The following is a 22,408-nucleotide window of genomic DNA, read 5'->3' as shown; positions in this document are numbered from 1 at the left end:
AGATAAGAGCATTGATCTGGCAGGAAAACAAATTGGCTCTTAAAAGAGGGCAGTTTGGGTTTGACAGCTTCAGATGATTAGGCATCTCTCTAATGGATACTGTATATCACCATCAGAGATGTGCAAGGCCTGCAAATTCCTCCTCTTGGCTACCCAATTCCGCCCAGAAGGGCTAGTTTTGTCTTTCTCTTATCTTGGACACAGAAGCATCCTACCCCACTCCCAGAAATACTTTATCTTCAGAAGCACTCATTCAAGTCCCAGGAAATACCTTCAACAATATTTAGAGGTTCTGTCAAAACCCAGAAAATTTAGAGTGAAAAGAGACCATGAACTTCATTTAATTTAATTCCTCCATTTTACAGATTAGGAAACTGAATCCAAGGGAAGGCAAATGACTAGCCCAGGGTCACAGAGAGTCAGATTTGAGATTCCAATCCATGTCCTGTTTCTTACACTAAATTCAGTTCTCTTTCCCCTCCGCCTTGCTCTTTTCACCAAATACTGCTGCCTTCTGCTATGACCCTAAACCCAAACATGCTAAGCCACAAGATATGGCATCCAAATGGACAGCACCATTAAAAACAGCACCCTAAATATAGTCCCTCCACATGTCCTCCCCCCCAACACACAAATTGCCCTAGCAGGGAGCATCAGATAAAATGATCTTCCCATCTCAATTCTGGTTTGGTAGTTTGCCCAGAGGATGGCTTATTGATATTAAGGTTCTTCTACTGTGGTCAGACACCTTTGGAAAAAGTGACCAGGTCCCTTCCTGGTCTGATCCTACTCAATAATTTCATTTTTAGGACAGAAATATCAGCCTTCCACTCCCCCCCCCCCCCAATCACTATGGATTCTTATGAATTAACGAATGCCTGGAAGGTCATTGCTGATCAACTATGCTCCTCAAGGTAGGAGGCCTTTGGCTACTAGATCACAATATCAATCAAATGTCACAGCTGTTCCCTATGGAAGCCACATGTCAATGAGTTCCATTGCTTCAGCACCTTTGCCTGATGTGTCCAGTGTCAGACAATCTCAGTGTAGTGTTTGCTGTTTCCCTGGTGAGTGATTAGCCCATCTTCTTTCCAAGCTTCAGGTCACGCATTCAGATTCTCAGCTTTGTTCCAGCTCTGGATACAGCAGAGGGAGGCTATTACCTTCTCAGGGTCAAGCTTTCAGGTCTGCTTCCATCCAAGAGATAATAAAAAAGCACTTGCAGTTGGATTTTATTCATCATTTATATAATCACCAAAATTACCGATGAAAACAGCCCATTATGTCATCCAGGCCCTCTCCTTGGCCAGCGTGTGTATATTTTGTCTTTTATAACATCCAGTAAAAGCCACCCACACAGGGTTAGATCATAGTCACCTCGTGGCCATTTGTGGCAAGTGCAATCTGTTCCAAATGCACTGGGTTTCGGCCTGAATCCCCTAAGGAAGGAAGACTTAAACATGATTCATTCTATCTGTCTGGCCTTGCCCTGGCCCTTCTCATCCCATGCCTCCATGATGTCATATGTAGGCAGCATTGCCTGGACAGTGCAACAGGATCATTTTGACCCTGTGCTATGACAGTATCAGCTGTGACTGCTTTCATGACATTGATATTCGATGTTTATCCAATCTGCTGTCTCTTCCCTCTCTAGGGTTTGGCTCTAAAAAGCCCAGCTTCTTAATTTCTGTGGACTCCCAGTACAAAGCTATGTACTATTATTTGGTTCAAAGCAATTTGACAAATATCTGTTGAACATCTAGTGTACATGAAGCACTCTGTTAGGTCCTGAGAATATGGAGCTAAAAACAAAACTGTTCTTGACCTCAAGGAAATTACCTTCTACTAAGGGACATAATATTTACACGTATGTGTAAACAAAGGATAACTGGAGGAGAGATAAGAACTAAGACAGGAGAAATTAAGAGGGAGGTGGTGTAGGAGGTGGTACCTGAGCTGAGTCCTGCAGGGTTATTAATAATATAATAATCACCATATATAATATATAATAATAATATAATAGTATATATATGTATATGTTTTTTAAGTTTTATGGAGAATATTCCTCTTAATCCTGTGAAGTAGAAAATGAAGTTATTCTTGGATTTCTTGGATGCAGAAGCTGAAACTCAAAATGTTTAAGCAATTTATTTACCATCACACAGAACATAAGTGTCAATTAGTGCTAGGATTCAAACCTAGGAACTCCAATTAACCTTATGTGTACTCGACAAGTCATGTCAGAGAAGGAAACCCAGCTTTCCTTCATCACTTAATACTGGCCTCTCTCCCTTTGGGAAATGTAACAGCCATGAGATTTTAGCAACATGCAGTAGATAGAAATTGTTATTGATGGGCAGGTGAAGCAGTAAACAATTAAACCAATGCTCTGTCCTTTTTCTAGAGCGTAGATAGGCTACTGTTTGTTTATCATTTTTAGTCAAAAAGGAATGGGATTTGTAATTGAAAGATCATTTTCAATTTTGAGAAACTATATAGAAACCAATGCAAAAGAGGAAATAAAACAGTGAGAACACTAAATAATGAACAACAATTTTTTTGTGTTTTATTTTTTGGTTTTGAGCAATTAACCAGGATGGTTAGAATATACTTCAGTTGTCCTGACAAGTAGGATGAAATGATCACCATCTTATGGCATTATGTGACTAGATAGGCAAGATGGCACACAACTGGAAGGCCCTCTCAAAGAGCTGATAAGCAGGAAAAAGGAGAAGATAATTTTTTACCTATAAAATGGGCTCTAGTACAGGCATGAGCAGAAATAATATTGATGAGCCAGCTCATAGAACCAAGAAGATCCAGGGTTAAAGAGAATTGGAATTAAGCAACCCAGATTGGAAGAGTATTTCAACACATCTGGAATGAATGATTTGAACTGCTTTCTTTTACTGTCTATGATCCTGTGATCTTTCTGTATTATGGGTCAGTTGGTCACACTCTTTTTGCAAAGGAATATGGATGTGCTATGAGTTATGGACCCTGTTCCCTAATATTCCAGAAAAATGTCTGGGCCAGATGCAGGTATACTGTCAAGGTAAGGAAACTGCTGCCAATTACAACACACTTTAAAGCATGATCACACTGCCTCAATGGGGCAACTCTTCCTGGCTTTCCCCTTTCTATAAGTCCTCCTAGGACAAGGAGAGCAGAGCATATGGGGGTACTGACCAATAGCAGTACATGGTAAGTTTCTAGGATTGGACTTCTACCTGTTAGCCCTTCCTGTCAGCTAGATAATCCCTTCCATTTCTTAGAATCTATTATTAGATATATCATTCACTACTCATGCCCTTCCATGAGCCATAGGAAAGACCTGGAGCCAGTGTGTGAAGCTCTGGAGTAAATCAGACCTAATGCAGCAATGCCTAGTGAAAGATTGAATAATTATAGATGAAGATGAAGTCAGAGGTCCATTGGGATGATCATATGGATGATGAAAAAGGTCAAAAGGTACGATTGACTCCTTGGTGGACTGGATTAAAAAGAGGTTAAGAAGCTGACTGACTCTTCTCACTGAGGCAACTCTACTAAAGTTCAGGGCAAGATTGACCATCCACTTGTTGGCTGTATGGGCAATTTCAAGAGTATCTTGCAGCTTGGCATGGGGGAGGCTTCAAGTGCCCCTAAGTGATCATTTAGAATTGGAACTGCAGATTCATTGGTGGAATCTGGGAACAAACAGGGATGGAACCCATGGTTAGAAAAGAAGGGAGGAGAGCATTTATTCATGGTCAAAGAGTGGAGTTTTTTAGTAGAATTTTGTAGTAACAATCAATGTAGACAAATTATTCTGATATTATAAGGTAACATGGAAGCACTATTATAGGGTACGTCTGGTGTGTCCTTTCAGTCCACTGGATTAGGATTAATAAACAGTAGGCAATGAATAGGGATATGAGCTTAAGTCCTCAATCTGAAATGAAGGAAAGTCCAGGGAAGGAAGTACCAGGGAAATACCAGGGAAGTCCATGAAATCAAAAGATCCCTTGTGGTGATAATTGAATTATTCCATAGTGAAATTGGAACAAGCAGAAGGAAAAAAAATGAACATTTTTCTTTAAGATTATCAACCACTATGCATAAGAAACTAATTGTGGCAGATAAATGACAGAAGCCTTCTTGATGGAAGGTTAGGATTGCTGTGGAATAAAAGGGGTTGGGCAAGTCCTGCTAATTTCTTTCCTTCTTCTCCCCTCTCCTTCCTTCCCTTCTATTACCTTCTCTTTTCTTTCTTTTTTAAAGACTGGTCTTCATATCTCACCCAGACTGGAAGTATAGGGGCCACCCATGGGCTCAATCCCACTCTTATAGGTACAGGGCTTTGACCCTATCCATTTCTGACATGTGCTGGTTAGCCCCCTTTTCAGACAACCTGCTACCCTTGGGCCTACAGGCCTGCCATATTAATGCCAAACAAACAGTACAGATACCCAATAAGATTAGCTAACTGCAGTTTAGAATTCTTGAGTCCAAGGGAGCCTTAGCCTCCTGGTCAGCGAGGACTGCAGGCATAAGCCACCATGCCCGGCTCCTTATAGTTTCCCAACCAGGTCCTTGGCCTGTGCACACATAGGGAACATATGCACACACTGGCCAATAATACAATGGATTTGTGGCTACCAAAGATCCTAGGTGAGTAAAGACAAAAATCTTGGACACTAAAACAGCTAGGTGGATAGAGTGTCAGGCCTGGAGTCAGGAAGACTCATCTTCCTGAGTTCAAATCTAGCCTTAGACATTTATTAGCTGGGGGACCCTGGGCAAGTCACCTAACCCTGTTTGCCTCAGTTTCTCCATCTGTAAAATGAGCTGCAGAAGGAAATGGCAAATCACTCCAGTATCTTTGTCAAGAAAATGCCAAATGGGGTCACGAAGAGTCAGACACGATTGAAAAAAATAAAAAGAAAGACTGAACAATTTGAATACTAACTTGCCCAGTGGCCCACTCATTGTGGTACAATTATAGTAAACCATCAATCTGTCACTTGGGTGTATATGAGTAGAAACCCATCATCTGCTATGGAATCTTGGTTAGAGGCAAAGTCAGAGTTGTTTTGCAGGCCTGAGAATATGTGTTCCTGTGTCAATGTTACTAGAAACTTTAGAAAAGTAGAGATGGGCCTCAGTGGTGATGAAATCCTTGGTGTAAAGGAGGACTTATGAGAGTTGCCTTTCTCTAGAGAATGCCTACCCCCACCCCCTACCCTGCTTGGCTCACCCCCTTCCCCAGACTCTGGTTCTCTGGATAGTATTTCTGCTCATTGATTCTGGCTTCTGGGAAGGTATTCCCTTTTAAAGTGGAACTGACTAAATAACAAAGACACCCAACTCTTACACTGGTTTAATTTATGAGTGGATTGAAGATGCTCAAATCTCTGCTGGCTATTGTACAATGTGCTCCTTTGAAGCAGAGTTGCCAGGCCTTAAAGACTATCTGTATAATTTACAAGTCATTGGGCTCTTTGATCACCTATTCCTGTTCTGTATTGCATATTCCTCTTCTTTGAACACTCTGTGTTCCAGAAAAATGGAATTGCTTGCTGTTCTCCATGTATAAATCCTATCTCCCATTTCCATGCCTGGAATGCAACTCCTCATCACCTCTGCCTTATGGAATCCTTAGCTTCCTTCAAGACCCTGTCAGGTTTCATGAGGTCTATCCTGATCCCCCTGGTTGCTAGTGCATATGTTGTGTGTGTGTGTGTGTGTGTGTGTATGTGTATATATACACACACACACACACACATACACACATATATATGTGTGTATATATATATATGTACGTATATATATGTATATAAAATATATATGTTTTCCCCCAGTTGAAATTTGCAAGCTCCATTGTGCCCTCAGGAAACCCTGTACTGTTGTTAACAAACTTTTCTTGATCTTAAATTCTTCCTCTCACATTCTTTCCATCTTTTGGCTCCCAAAGAAACCTGACTACCCCTAGAAGACCCTGTATCCCTTGCCACCCTTTCCCAAACCAAGGCATATCTTCTTTTATATCTCCTGGTACCCTAGACCAAGATGAGATGTAGGCATATTTCTTGTTCCTCACTGCCACTACCTGGCTTGAGGTCTTGCTTTCCTGTTGCCTATCTTTGTACCTGCAGTCTTCTATATACGATGATGTCCTATTTAACACTCTGGCCTTGAAGTTTACCAATGTGCTCAATCCTTATTATACCTTGGCCACCTATGGGGATGACCATACCGTTGGTTTCACTCTCACCCATAAGTCACCTCATAATTGTTATATCTGATAGGGTTTTTCAGTCCTCATCCTTCTGGACTTCTCTGTAACTTTAAATACTGTTGACTACCTCATCCTGGATTCTCTCTTTTCCTTTCATTGACACTATTCTCTCCTGACTCTTCTGTTTGGCTGTTCCTTCTCAGACTCTCTTGCTGGATTATCCCATATTCTATGCGTGAATGTGCCCCAAGATTTCTTTTCTTCTCTAACCATACCTTCTCTCCATGACCTCTTTAGTTCTCATGGGTTAAGTTGTTATTTCTAGGCAGATGTCTCCCAAAATCCACTCAAGAAATAAAATTATAATGAAATTTAGTGGAATAAATATAAAGTCCTACACTTAAGTTCAAAATATCAATTGTACAATAGCCCTAATATCTGTTCTGGACTCAAATCTTACCTCACCTGCTACTTGTTGCACATTGGAGAAGTTAGAAGGATACAATGGAAACAATCAGTTAGTTTATGGAAATCTATTAAGTGTTTATGTCACCATGCTGAGTAGTGAGGATACAAAGAAAGGCAAACAATAGCCTCTGTCCTTAAAGATCTCACATTGTAATGGGGGAGACCCTGTATAAATAACCAGGTCACTTTTCTCTGGATCTAAATTTTCTCATTTGTAAAATGAGAGGGCTTAACTGGAAGACTCTTCTAACTCTAAACCCATAAGCCTATAATTTTAACCTGGACAGCTTGTAGGCATTTCATATCCAACAAGTCCAAAACAGAACTCATTTTCTTCCCCTAAACCATATCTCTTTAAACCTCTCTTTAAATTTCTGTTGAGGATACCATCATCTTTCCATTCACCTAGGTTTGCCATCTTAGAGGAGTTGTCCTTTATTTTTCCCTCTCCTTTAATCTTCATAGCAAATCCGTTGTTAAATCCTGCTGATTTTACTTTCATAATATTTCCCCTCCTCTCCATCCATATGGACATTACCTAAGTTCAGACCCTCATCACCTCTTTCCTCTACTATTGTTATAGCCTTTTAGTAATAATAATCCTGGTTTCAAGAATTTCCTTCTTGTCAGTACCTATTATGTGCTGGGAACTGGCTAGACACTAGGAATACAAAAACATAGAATGAAACTATTTATGCTCTGAGGTAGCTTACATCCTACTGGGGAAGACAAGCAAATAGGTAGAGTAGATAGAATAATTATAAAAAAAGAATTAATATGAAGTAGTTAAATACAAAGTAGCTGGGGAACATTAGAAGCTATCAGAATTGATATTGAAATATCAATATTCAATTGATAATTGAAATCAGAATTGGCTTTATGTAGAAGGTGGGACCTGAGTTGAGTCTTAAAGGAAGAGAGGGATTTTTTGAGGCAGAGGTGAGCAGGGAACGCCTCTTCCAAAATAATTTTAAAGCACATGACTGACCACATTACTCCCATGATTGAGAACTTTCAGTGGCTCCCTATTTCCTCTTTGATAAAATACAAATTATTTTGTCTGCAGTTTAAAGCATTTCACAGTCTGGCTCCAACTGTTTTTAATCTATTTCACATTTCTCTTCTTGCTGCCATCTACATTCTAAACAAACTGATTTACTTCCTGTCCACTAAATTCAGCATTCTATTTTCCACCTCCATATGTTTGCACCAGAGAGGTTAAGTAATTTGTTCAGGGCCATATGGCCAGTATAAGACAGAGTTTATGTCCACATGCCTGGAATGCATTCTCTCTTTGCCTCTGCCACACAAAGTTTCTCTCTTCCTTTAAGGCTTAATTCAGATACCACCTACACTAAGCTTTTTGGGATACCCTTAGAAAGTTTTATTGTTGTCGCTATTTTCAAATTATCTTGTATTTACTCATCTGTGAAAATCCCTACCTACCAAGTAGAATGCAAACTCCTTGAGGTCATGAATTTTATTTTTCTTTCTGCCTTTGTGTCCCTAGTGCAAAGGATGGTGCTGTGCCTTAGTAGGTGCTTCATAAATACTTGTTTAATTGAATTGAAATGAACTGTATTGAAATGAACTGCAGTGAATTGAAAGTAAACATTCTCCCAACTCCATTTCTCTCCAAAACTGCATTTTCAAATTGTAACTAACCTAAAAAGGCTTGTGGGGCCATGTCTCTCTCTTGGAACTTAAGTCGTCAGTCCTGGAGATTGTTAAGCATTGTCATAGAACCCTCCATTCTCCTTGTGGAAAGGTAGAAAGAAGAATTTAAAACTATCTTGATCATTGGGACAAGATTATTATTAACCAGAATCCCTCTCATAGAAATAGAAATTGCCAGTGGGTAGGAGGCACAATAGTGTCCAAAAGGAAACATAAGAAACACCTGACATGAACCATCCAAGGATGTTAATAGTTAAGTGGCACCAGCAGGGTAAATTGGGGAAAATGGATTCCAGTTTGCAGCACTGGAATGTCAGTGAACAGGAGTAATCATAAAAGTCAGCTTGAGATACCAGAGAGATCCAACCACTGGGAAATGAAGAGGACAGTATAGAGAGAGTTAGGGCTGAGTAACCAAGATAGGAGCATAATGCTAGTGAGTCTAAAATGGATGAGCTTTGCTATTCATCTGACCAGCTGTGAGCCCTGCATTTTATGGACAATCCAATTGGTAAAATTTACTCAACTGAAAAATGAGACAATTTACTCTTTTATAAAATGAGGATAATAATGCCATAACTTCCTACTTCACAGGATTGTGATAAAAATGCCTAATAAACCTTAAGATACTATTCAGATGGGCGCTATTATTATTGTTATCACCATTGGATCATGAGAGGATATGTGAACAGGGATAGAAAGCCAACCCCAAAGCCAGGGAGAGCTGAGTTCAAGTCACAACTCAGAGATAACCTGGCTATGTGGCCCTGAGCAAGTCATTTAACCTTTCAGTGCTCTAGGTAAGACTTTGAAGAGAAGGTGTCAACTTGCATTGGTAGAGGGAGTTTCTTTATCTTAGAGTTCCTTATAGTAATGAAATCACTGATCTAGTCCCCATCACTGTTGCTATGGGTGCGTTGGCTCTGCCTCTCTTGTAAGAGCCTGTGTCAGCAGCTACATACACTGCTCATATTGCTGGACTAGTCTGTCAGGCTGACCTCCTTGAAGCAGACCAGGGGAATTCCCCTGATGTCAGGCCACTTAGAGTTCTTAGAGATGTGGGATCTTTATACTTCCCTCTTCTCCCAAACTGAAGAGGATCAACACCACCACCAAAAAACCCAACCCACTTGAGTTCCCCTATTGGGAGCTGTTGACTGCTAAGCAAAAAGCCTTATTGTTCCAAAGCTAGAATTCCACTCAACATCCTAGAGCAGGTGGGTTTTGTGGTGTTTTATGAAGAGACACTTGGAGTGAATTAGCCAGAGAGTTTATCCAGGTGCAAGGGAGGACAGAGGTTTGGATGAGGGAGGTCAAGAGAGCTGGTGGGAGAGAAGCATGGCTGGAATGCAGAGAGTGGGAGAGATGTGAGGAGGGCAAGGATGGAGTGATGAAGGTTTTCATTAAGTCACTGCTATGGCATGTTCTTCTAGCTTAGGTCTTATTTATGTATCTCAAAGAATTCACAGAGACTAGAAAGCCAATTTTAGCAACTCCACGTTATTCCTTTTCCTTCCCATTAAGGTAGAATGGTCTAAGGCAGAGGATCTGAAATTGGTGGGCAGGAAATCTAACTTGATCACCGCATGACTTTGGATAAGTTACCTAATTTCTCTAGGCCTCCATTTTCTCATCAAGGGGGCACAGTGGATAGTGTGCTGGGCCTGGGACTAGGAAGAACTCAGTTCAATTCTAGCCTCAAACACTTACTAGTTGGGCAATCCTGGGCAAGTTACTCTCATCTGCATGCCCCAGTTTCCTCGTTGGTGAAATGGGGATAATAATAGCTAACCTCTTGTTGTTGTTGTGTGGATCGATTAAGATAACTTGGAAGTGCTTAGCACAATGCCTAGAACGTGGTAGGTACAAAATAAATGCTTGTTTCCTTCCTTTATTACTACTTTCTTTCCTTCCTTCCTTTCTCCTTCCTTCTTTTCTTCTTTCCTTGTTTCTTTCCTTCTTCCTTCCCTCCCTCCCTCCTTCTTTTCTTCTTCCTTCGATCCCTTCCTTCTTTCCTTACTTCTTCCTTCCATCCTTCTATCTGTGCTTCCTCTATTTCTTCCTCTATTTTAAATAGAAATGATCTCACCATTTATCTGCTTCAGAGAAATCAAGGGATTTAGAACTAAGAGAAACCTTAGTGATCACCTCATCCAACCTCATTTTACAGGCCATAGGATGATAGGGTTAGAGCTAGCTGGGACCTCAGAGGACATCTATTACAACTTTCATATTTTAGAAATGAGGAAACTGAGGACCAGAGAATTTAAATGTCTTGTGCTGAGTCACGCAGATCTGCACATAGTCTCTTGTTTGAATGATGCAATTCACATCAAAACACCTCGATTATCTTGAAATAAAGGGACGATCCATCTTACTCTCCATTATTTAGTTCACAGATCATCTCCTTTGCTCTCTGATTTTCATTCGGAAATATTACTAGATATTGTCCTGACATTCTTGTTCTGTCTTCAGTGATTCACTTGTTTTTCCTTTGTCTGGGGCCCTTATTTTATTCCCATCAAACTATCTCCTCCAGCCAACCTCAACCCAACCTCAACCCAGGAAAAAATTTACAGATACTATATTTGACTGCTGCTTAGAGAAAGTCCCAAGGAAGATAAGTATAAATAGTAAGAAAAAGAAGAGCAGATAACAAAAGGGAAGGAAGGGAAAGGGAATAAGCATTTATATAGCACCTACCATGTTCCAGATACTTTACAAAGTTATTTAATTTGGTCCTTACAACCTGGGTAATGGTACTATTATCATCTCCATTTACAGTTGAAGAAACTAAGGCAAACAGAAATTAAGTGACTTGCCCATGGTCATATGGTAAGTTTCTGAAGCCAAATTTCTACTCAAGTCTTCCTGGCTCCCTCTATCCACTGCACTATTTGGCCACTTCTAGAAGCTCCCTCTGGAAGGAGAGTAAGGGAACAGAAAGATAAAGATGGAAATAGCAGGAAAGAAAGAGGGAAGGGTATTCTGGAGAAAACTAGATCTGTTCAATGTCAGAGAGTGAAATGAAAACCTCATGGGCTACATTTCCTATCATACATGTCTTTGTTGATGTCTTTTCACTCATTATAAAATGAATGATCAAGTTTATTAGGAATGTAAAGTCCTGAACTTAGTTTTAAAATACCGTCTGGGGGATACCTAGATTTTTTTATGTAAAAGAAGGTCTAGAGTTCCAGATGGGCTTCAAATTTAATGAAATAAATGAGTAGATTGGTAGCAAAAAAAAAATATCTAGAGGTGGTCAAGTAGTGCAGTGGATAGAGTACTGGACCTGGAGTCAGGAAGACAAGTACAAATCTGACTTCAGAGACTTACTGTGTGACCATGGACAAGTCACTTACTTTTTGTTTGCCTCAGTATCCAGATGAGGGAGGTGATAATTCCAATTAACTCATGTTTTAAAAAATAGTTTTTGAAGAGATATTAAAAGAGATGATAAAAGATGATAAAAAGAGACTGGGGAATGGCTAAACAAATTGTAGCCTACAATTGTAATGAAATACAGCTGTGCTATAAGAAATGACCAAAATGATGAATATGGATAAGTACAGGAAGAATTACATGAACTGATACAAAGTAAAACCAGGAAAGCTAAGAAAACAGTATACATAGTGACTACAACAATGTCAATGGAAAGACCAACTACTACAAAACAACCAAAAACTCATGTTGCAAAATTACAAAGAGTAAACATGGCACCAAAGAAGAGATATGAGAAGACACCTCCCCCAAATCCCTTGCAGAGGTGGGAGGCATACATTTTCAGGGATTTTTTCTATGAAATTATCTTTTTGCTAATTTCTTTCTGCTTATTTTTATTTTTTATTTATTTTAATTTTGTTATTATTTTGGTATACAGGATACTCTCAGAGAGGGGGAGGGAGGATTCAGGGGAAATCTAGATGATGTAAAAACAAAATATATAAATAAAACTCTATTTTAAAAATGTTTTATTGATGCTTTTTCTCCACACTATCCTAAAATATAAAACCTCAAAACTCTCCTACTCCTCTTGCAAGAATCTTTCACCATAATAAAAAAGTCTAAGTAAAATAAAACCAACTCATAAAATGGACTACATGTAAAAATGTACTCATCCTAAACCTGTAATCCGCTACCTTCATAATGAGGAGAGGGGAGCATGTTTCATCATCCTCTGCATTCAAGATGGGTCATTGTATCCATCTGAATCCTATTGTCTTCAATTGTTATTTGCCTTCATATTATCATGGCCATCGTGTTTATTGGTCTCTTGGTTCTGCTCGCTTGATCCTGTATTAGGTCAAACAAATCTTCCTAAATTTCCCCATGAGCTCAAATGAGATTACTTACATAAATATGCTTTGCACACCTTGAAGTGCTATATAAATGTTAGTTATTGTTATTCTTCACTGGTTAAACATCTGAAGCATTATATTCACTGTTAAAATCCCCATTTTGAATGAAACTAATGCCCTGGAGCATGTCTACAAGAGGGCAATTAGGATGAGTAGAGAACTTGAAAGAATATTAAAGGAGGATTGACCAAAAGAACTGGGTATCTTTAGCCTATAGAAGTGAAGATATGTAGGAATATGATGACTATCCTCAAACATTTAAAGTGTTGTTCTGTGGAAGAGGAAGTAGACTTCATCTGTGACTACAGAGAGCAGGATTAGGACTAATAGGTGGAAATTGCATGACAGTTGATTTTGACTCAGTGGAAGAAAGAACCTTCTAATAATTAGATCCATATGAAAATGGAAGAAGCATTCTCTTGAATCAGTGAGAACCCTGTCACTACAAGGGAAACCCTGGATCATCATTTGTCAAGGGTGCTGCAGGAGATATTTCAGTGTGGAAAAGAGAAGAAAAAGTAACCCCTAAAGTGCTTTTCAAATCTGAGATCCTTTAGTTCTGTGGCAAGAAGAGGAACTCTATACCGCAGCTCTAAAATCACCAATTTCAATCCAGATTATTGTTTTTTAACCTGCCAATGGTCTAGTACACAGTGAGAATGCCTGTAGTACATATCTCTTAGAAGGTGCTGGGAGCTTCCTGGGGCAGTGGAGTTTCTGAAGCTGTCATTGATAAATGCTTACTGATACCATTTGAGTGTAATGAAATCTGTGTACATCATAAAAACACATGGAATCTCAGAGCTGGAGAAACCTCAAAAGTCATCTAGCTCAATGTGGAACTAGAGCAGAAACTCTGTCTAGAACATCCTTGACAAATGGCGACCCAGTTTTGACTAGAAGAACTCCAGTGGTGAGGAATTCATTCTCATCAGAGGCAGCTCATTTCACTCATGGATAGCTTTGTTAGGAAGTTTTTCCTTGTACAAAATCTCAATTTCTCCATAACTTTCCCTCCTTACTCCTAATTCTGAACTCTAGTCAAGTCAATAAGCATTTACTAAGTGCCTATCATGTACTAGGTATTGTACTAAATACTGAAATAGGGCTCAGGCAAAAGTAAAAGTGTCAGAGTTTTATTCTAACCTGCCTTCCACATAATTGTTCTTAAAATACTTGAAATCTGCTATTATGCTCCCCAAGTTTCCTGTTTTCTGAGCTATTTTAGTTTTTTCAAGCAATCCATGTATGACGTTGAATCCCCTCACCATCCTGGTCACTTTCCCCTGGACACACTCCAGTTTCAAATGTTCTTTCCAAAATATAGTGTCCAGAAGTGAGCAGAATTATCTCCAGGGAGAAAAAAACTGGGAAGCCAATATACACAATGGCTACAAAAACGTAAATGGAAAGACAACAATAAAACAATCAGAACTTCTCTTTTCCAAAATTATAATGATCAAACTTGCCCCCAAAGAAGAGTTATGAAAAGGAATCTCTTCTCTTTTCTTTGCAGAGATGGGGGTCAAGTGGTTCAGAACATTACATATAATATCAAAGTTAGGTTTTTTTTTTTAATGTGTTGGTTCCTTTTGCTAAGCTGTTTTTCTTTCTTTTTATTTTTTGTTATAAGAGTTGGCTTTCTGGGAGGGGAAAGGGAGAAATATATTGAGAAATGTAGACTATCAATTAAAATGTTTTTTAAAAAATCAATAAAAGTATATTTTAAAAAAATCAATATCCTAGATGTTATCTGACCAGGGCAGGGTGCAGGAGGTCCATCACATCCTTTTTTCTGGACACTATGCTTCTATGAATGTCACCCAAGAATACATTAGTTTTTCAGGTTGTGATCCCACAGTTTTGACTCACATTGAGCTTGTGGTCCACTTAGATGGTAAAGTCTTTACACATTCTTATCTAGCTGTATCTTCATCTTTTACTTATGCAACTCATTACTATTAAAGTTTATCTTATTCAATTTGGTTATTTTTTCTAGCTTTTTGCAATATTTTTGGATCTCAATTCTGCCATCCAACATGATAGCTAAACTTTCTAGCTTTGTGTCATTTATATGTATGATAAATATAGCATCTGCGCTTTCATCCAAGTAGCTGATAAAAATGTTGATGAGGATAGACCCCTGTGATGGCACAATAGAGACTTCTTTCTTGCTTGATATTTGTCCATTAATTGTTCCTTTTTGGGTCCAGCCATTAAGCCATTTGTGAATCAATAAAATATTATGACTATCTAGTCTGCATCTTTCCATCTTTTCCAAAAGAACACCGTGAGAAATTTCATCACCTCACTGAAATACAGGTATACTATATATATGGCATTCTGATGTATGAGTCAGGTAATCGTGTTCAAAAAAGCAAATGAGGTTAGGTTGGCATGACTTGTTCTTGATGAACCTATGCTAGCTATGAGGAATCATTGCTTCATCTTCTCAGTACTCCTGAACCATCTCTCTGATAATGCATCTAAAATTTTGCCAGGAATAGAAGTCAAGTCCACCAATGTATGGCTGGAAGAATCCACCTACTTTACTTCTGAAAAAGAGGAATATTTACCTGTTTCCAGAACTGTGGAACTTCTCCTAATCTCCATGATTTTGAAAAATCATGGTTATATCTATGAGTTCGCTGGGGGTGCAACTAGGTGGCACAGTGGATAGAGCATCAACCCTGGAGTCAGGAGGACCTGAGTTCAAATCCGACCTCAGACACATAATATTTCCTAGCTGTGTGACTGTGGGCAAATCACTTAACACCAATTGCCTCACAAAAAAAAAAAAAAAAGTTCACTGGGATATAGTTTGTGTGGTTCTGCTTCCTTGATCCCATTGTTTAGATAACAGTTGAATATTTCTTGTCATCTCCTTACTTAACTTGTTCTCTATTCCCTATTAATACATTTCATTATGTAATTCCTAGATGGAAGATTGTTGCTCTTGGTAGAGAAAATGGACGTAGAAAAAAATAAAAAAGTTGAGTAGTTCTGCCTTCTCTTCACCATTCATTATCATTGTCCCATCTAACTTGAACATTAGTCCCCTTTGTCTTCCTCTTGCCCCCAATGTAGTTAGAAAGTTTTGTTGTTTTTATTGTTGTTCCTGGTATTCAATGGAAGACACAACTCATTCTAGGTAGTTTAAAGAATAGTTGGGAAACTAATTTGACGGGACCAAAGAATTTGTCAAGGAAAGGAATGGAACATACCATATAGCTGAAATGTTAGTTGAAGCCAAAATGAGAGGCACTTGAAATTTGTGTTAATATTAAATTTATTTGGTAGGAAATAGGTAGTCACTGATAGTTTTTGGAGTGGAGCAAAGACAATTTATTTGGGGTAACTCAGATCAATACGGGGCTTTATTGCTTACAAAACAATTTCCTCTGACAGTAGTGGTTGGATAAGTTTGAGAATGAGAAGCTTGACATAGGGATACCAGTTGGGAAGCAAGTAAAAAAATACTCCAAGACTTAGCAAGGATCAGGGTCCCAAGGGCATGGAATGTAGAATAGATAAAGTTCTGATGTGCTGGAAGAAATGGGAAAGGGATGGCATAACTTTGGAAGACAAGTCTTTGTGGGACTCATTCCAACAAGCCCAGGGTCACTGGGGCAACACAGCTATCTTCTGTAGGAACTCTTAAAATAGAAGTAAGGAGGCACTCTCCTTCATGCTTGGACTCAGTCCTCTTCCTGGTAGTCTAAGTTTAATCTAAAAATCTGGAGAAGTGATGCTGAATGCTGCTGCTCCAGGAGATGTGAGATAGAGGTGGCTCAATATGAATTCCCTGCTGCCTATGGCCCCAGTGAGGGGACTATCCTTTTACCTCTCACCTCTCTACTGGCTCTCTGTAGACCAGGCCTGCACAACATACATGCCCACAGGCCGCTTGTGGGCAGCCAAAGGATTTTGGGTGGCTGTCACATAACCCACAGCAACCAACCATCCACAGTCTGTCTTGGCCCACAAGCCGTATGCTGTGCAGGCCTGCTGTAGACAGTCTATACAAACAGAGCTAGCCCAAGCTTCTGGGACAGTCTTTAAGCTGGCGCTTGTGCTTCAGAGTTGAATCTTTTGTTTGGAGAGAGTTTTGGCTTCCTTCACATCTCAGCTAAAGTCCAACCTTCTGTTAAGAAGCTTTTCCCAGTCCTCCTTCATCTTCGTGCCTTTCCTCTGAGACGATCTCCAATTTACCCTGCACATATCTTGTTTGTACATGGCTGTCTGCACATTGCCTACCTCATTGGACTGTGAGCTCACTGAGAGGAGAGACTCTTTTTTGCCTTTTTTATATCCAGGCACAGTGCCTAGATATATTAAATAGGCACTTAATAAACATTAGTTGACTAACTAGGTGAAACGGCAGTCATAGAGTCCTAGGGAGTCTAGTCATCTGAGCAGCCTTTGCTTGTGTTACCATTTGCTATCTGTGCCTCTAAACAAAACATCTTGTAGTATCCTTTTCTCTAAATTGGTGTATACCAAAGGCTTAAGCAGTGAGTTGACCCTCTTTCACGTGGTCCATGACAGTTGCAACATTGACAATAGCTTCAGTGCCTTTCTGCATTCCTTCAGGTATGCTTGTATAGGTAAGTACAAGACCTTGGATGTCAGAGGTTTCAGGATACACTGATACACTGACTTCATAAATAATTCCCATCTTTGGAGTAGTGGCTACTACTCTTCTCACCACCACTACCACCACAATTACCATCACCACCAGCACCAACACTACTACTCCTCCTACTACTACTACTACTGCTACTACTACTACTGCTGCTGCTGCTGCTGCATTATTGCTACTGCTTTTCAGGGTTGCTCATCCACCATTCAACCCTTACCTGTGGTTCCAAGAAGCTGTAGTTACACCCCAGGAAACCATCTCAGCAGATGGGCTAAACCAGATTGAGGGTAACCAATGGGCCACAAACCTGTCAGTAACTTGGGGGGATGTCTACTCCAAGCATGTGAAAACTTCTCCCAGTGGAATGGAAAGATGAGAATAATTTGTTCCAATGGCCATGAAAACAGCTGAAGAAGGTGCTCTGGAGTGCTTAGAGTTTGGTCAGACCCCGAAGATACCAAGGTCATTCATTGTATTCCTGGCCATCACCAGTCATGCTGATTTTAGTCTTGTCACTGGACTTCAGTGACTCTGGAAGACAGAGTGAGGCTGATAATTTTGTGCAACTTTGCTTCACATAAATTCAATCGCCCACAAGTCAAGACATCATTCTGTGATGTCACTGGTCCTTTTCAAAAATTAAGGACAAACAACAACAACAACAACTACTACTACTACTACTACTACTACTACTACTACTACTGCTACTACTGCTACTGCTACTACTACTATATTACTACAACTATTTTAATGACTGTGACTACTATTAATATTATTATTACTTTATTACTGCTACTATTTCTACTAGTATTACTGCTACTACTATTAGTATTACATTAATATTTCTATTCCTACTATTTCTACTACTAATTCAAGAAGACATGAAAAGCAGTGTGTTGTAGTGGAAAGATGATTGAATTTTGGAGTAAGGAGAGAGCTGGGTTTGAATTCTAACTTTGACAGTTACTTGCTTTGTGACTTGGAGCAAGTAATTTAAACTCTGTGAGCCTCAGGTTTTTCTGTGAACATTTTGTAAAATGGGGATAATAATATTTGTATAATCTAATGCACAAGGTAGTCACAAGGAAAGTGTTTTGTATATTTTAAGTGTCTATTTAAATATGAATTATTTATTTTCATTATTATTATTATTTGCATAGATACTACCTCTATCACAACCTCTACAAATACACACTTTAGTGGAAAATTGTGCCCCTCCCCCAAAAAATCATTGAGGGCTAACTCTCTGGTGATAATTTCTATTTGCAATGAGCCAAACTGGTCCTTGGACAATATGTATGTGCATGTGCAGATGTATGTGTATGTGCACATGTGTGTGTATACATGTATATGTCCATGTATGCACATATACACACACATACACATATACAAGTTATATGTGTACATATAGACACATACACACATGCATAGATGCATGTGTACTATACATGTGCATGTGCATGTATATGTATGTATATATGTATGTGTTTATGTATATATCACTGAAGTTCTTGTTGAAGCCTTTCCAGCTTGGCAGGACCTGGAAGAGCTAGTAGAGTCATTGAAAACCCAGGATTGCCTCCGAACCACAAAGACACATTCTCACAGAAACCCTACATGGTAGGTAAGGAGCATATTAATACCAGCACCGTGCCCTCCTTTCCCAGCATACACGTGCATACATACACATACACATACACACACATACATATTTTGCAGAGGCAAAAACTGAAACTGGAGGTGAGATGATCTTCTGAAGGTCCTGCAGCCATTAAGGGCCAGAGCAGAAATTTGAACACAGGGCTTCCCCCTCTAATCCAGAGCTCTCCCTGCTAGACCGAGTTATTATTTGGGAGCTCTCTATAGGCTGGATCTCTGCCATGTGGAAATGGAGTTGAGCAGACAGGGATGTTTCCAGATGATTGCCATCTGGGTTCAAAAATGTGCTACTTTTTGGCTGGGCTTATTGCCAAGTCCCCTTACAATCATATCTGCAGCCCCATTAGAGGATGTGGGGGTGTGGGTAGGATGGGAGCTGCTGTCCTTTGCACCTGGATGCAAACCTATTGGTGCATTGCGCTGGTTGGCTCATGAGTTGAGCAGTTTGGCCAAAGGCTTGAAGAGTGTAGTCGTTGCCAGTCAAGTGGATTTGGACCTAAATTTGATGTGGACACTTCCTAAATGGTGAAGTCCACTGAAAAGCAGACCCCAGGAAGGTTAGGGTAAGTGTTTAGGAGGTGGTGGAAGAGAGTGGCGCCAGGCACGGGCAAAGGATATACCAATCTGCCCGGGCCATGTGGCTGACAACCGCCTGACAGTTGTTTTGACTCTTCTATAATTGCACAAGCGGCGCATGCAGATGACTTTACATTTGATAGCAAAATGTGCGACAGCAATGTGCTAAGCAAATGCAAACAAAAATATGCTTGCCCCACGCTAAACAAATCCCTCCCACGATGTGCATGTAATGGGAGGGAGGACTTGCAAGCTGAAAAGCCACCCTAAACATCCCAAGCCCTTGGTTCATCTTGAGCTAGGCTTTCTTAGGGTATAAACTACCCACTGAGAGTAAGTTGAGGACCTTTGGAAACTGCTTTGTTACCATTTGGCCACTAGGCCTTGATTTCCCAAATGTTATCTAACCAGGAAAACAACTGGAAATCACAGGAGGATGGTATATTCCATCAAGAAAACCAGGACTCACAAGTAAACAATATCAAGGGAGTGGTGAGGGGTTGGGGTTGAGAAGAGAACTCCAAGAAGGAAAACAGAAGGCATGGCCTGGAGGACCTGGCAGAGTCTTTGGAAACATAAGGTCATAAATTTAAAACTAGAATGGATGTTAAAGGCCATCAGATATAACCTTTTTATTTTTCAAAGGAGGAAACTGAGGCCTAGAGAGGTGATGACTTGTCCAAGGTCACACAGTTCGTAAGGTAGGATTTGAATCCAAGTCTTCCTGACTATGTGTCACTACAGGTTCAGCACTCTGTCCACTATTCCAAGTTGTCTAAGCAGTTACAGTAGGATATTAGGACTTATCAAAATGGAAAGTCTGTAGGAAATGTTCAATGCCTCTTTCCCTATCATAATGAATGAATATGGACCATGATTCAGTAAGGTATATCGCACAGGGCAGCTTGTTAGATGGCTTTTCTGCCTAATAGATATTCTCTGGTGGCCCATACAGGGGTGAGGAACCTGTGGTCTCGAGGCCACATGCAGCCCTCTAGGTCCTCAAGTGTAGTCCTTTGACTGAATCCAAACTTCACAGAACAAATCCCCTTAATGAAAGGATAGGTTCTGTAAAACTTAAACTCAGTCAAAAGGCTGCACCTGAAAGGCCACATGTGGCCTTGAGGCTGCAGGTTCCCCATCTGAACCTTTTGTGGGACTAGAGTAAGGAAAGCATTTGAGCAAAAAGGGGCAGAGAAGTCAAGGACTTTTGTTGTCTTTGGAAGACCCAAAGTAAAGCAGAGAGTACCATTGTCTTGTTTTCTTTTTAATTAGTATTTAGTTACAATGATAATTATCGTTGGGAGCTTTTCTGCATGGACTGAAAAGGTAATAGGTAAATAACTAGCTGAAACTACTGGGAGATGAATAGTGACAAGCCATGCTCATTCCTCACCTCCAAGATGCACTGTCCTTTGCCAAAAGCTTCAACTCTTGACCTACATTGACCCTACCATGAGGTCAGAGGAGAGGTCAGTCCTTCTGGCCCATTCACTCCATGGTCTCTGGTCTGACAAAGGGGTGCCAATTAGTGGCAATTGTGATAGGGGTTGGAGGGCAGTCCACTTCTGTCCCCCTACCCATTAGAGAGACACCATCCATCTTAGAAACCAGGCCATGAAAACCAGCTGTGGCCATTCCCTATTCTGTTGGGTCAGAGATGAAAATGTCCATCATCTATTCCAAGGTCTTGGGGTTCTCCAGGCCATGCACCTGACCACCTCCACTGCAAATATCAAAATCTCCTGTTAATAACTGTCATCAGTCCAATATCTGCTTCACTTTAGAAGCAATATAAATGTATATATGTATATATTAACATATTTATATGAACTATATATGTGTGTGTGTGTGTGTATGTGTGTACACACACACACATACACACATTTGGGGGAGGGGGCAGTAGATGGATGGCAAATAGCAGCTACATTTCCCTCCTCACTGAGGGTATACAGTGCACTGAATTCATCAGAGTCAAGCTTAGTTATCTCTTGAAATCCAGCTTGATCAGGGCCTGATCCAGGACTTCTAGTTAACCCGAACTCCAAGGAAACCGCTGGCTCTGGATTCAGAAGACGTAGGTTGGGATCTCAAAACTGCCCTCTTACTATGTGTGACCTTAAGTAAGTCATTTCCTCAGTGTCCTCCCCTGTGATATGAGGGGGTTGGATTAGAAGGTCTCTGGGGCCCCTTCCAGCTCCACATTATGGATGTTTGCTAAATATTAATAGCCACTGTTTCCACAAAGAGACATGCTGATTATGAGTCATTAAAATCAGAGTGTGTGTGTGTGTGTGTGTGTGTGTGTGTGTGTGTGTGTGTGTGTGTGTGTGGTAGGGGAGAAAGAGAGAGAAACAGAATGAGAGACAGAATAAGAGAAAGACAGAGATGTCTCAGGAAAAAAGGGGGAGCACTGGGAAACAAATATAATTGCATACTTTGCCTCAGCTGCTGGGAACTTTGACTGCTACTGTGCTCCATCAGGTATGTAATGAAAGACGAATGACAAGGAATCTTAATAGAAGTGGGGAGCTTGGGTAACTGTAGTTTTATGTTCGGGAGGGCCTGAGAGAGAAAAGCAGCATTGTATCTAGGATTAACAGAACTGCAGGATTTCATTAACGAAGGCTGGGCTTTTTAGCAAAACGAAGATAGTTACGGCAGTAAAAGAGAACATGACTAGAATGTGGGCTGCTAATTGGAAATGTATATTATCTTCAGGCACAGTGTAGGGGGTGTGGGGCGGGAGTAGGACTGGGGCAGAGGCAGAGGCAGAGGCAGAGGCAGAGGCAGAGGCAGAGGCAG

General features: G+C 40.2%; 1 pseudogene; it reads left to right on the top strand.

Moving 5' to 3' along the window:
• The window catches only part of LOC114023040, a 91,348-nt pseudogene that overhangs the window by 17,296 nt on the left and 51,644 nt on the right, over positions 1-22,408 (top strand).

Source organism: Vombatus ursinus, unplaced genomic scaffold, assembly GCF_900497805.2.
Source record: "Vombatus ursinus unplaced genomic scaffold, bare-nosed wombat genome assembly UNPS02014816.1, whole genome shotgun sequence".
Classification (NCBI taxonomy): domain Eukaryota; kingdom Metazoa; phylum Chordata; class Mammalia; order Diprotodontia; family Vombatidae; genus Vombatus; species Vombatus ursinus.
This window is presented reverse-complemented; position numbering and strand designations above follow the sequence as displayed.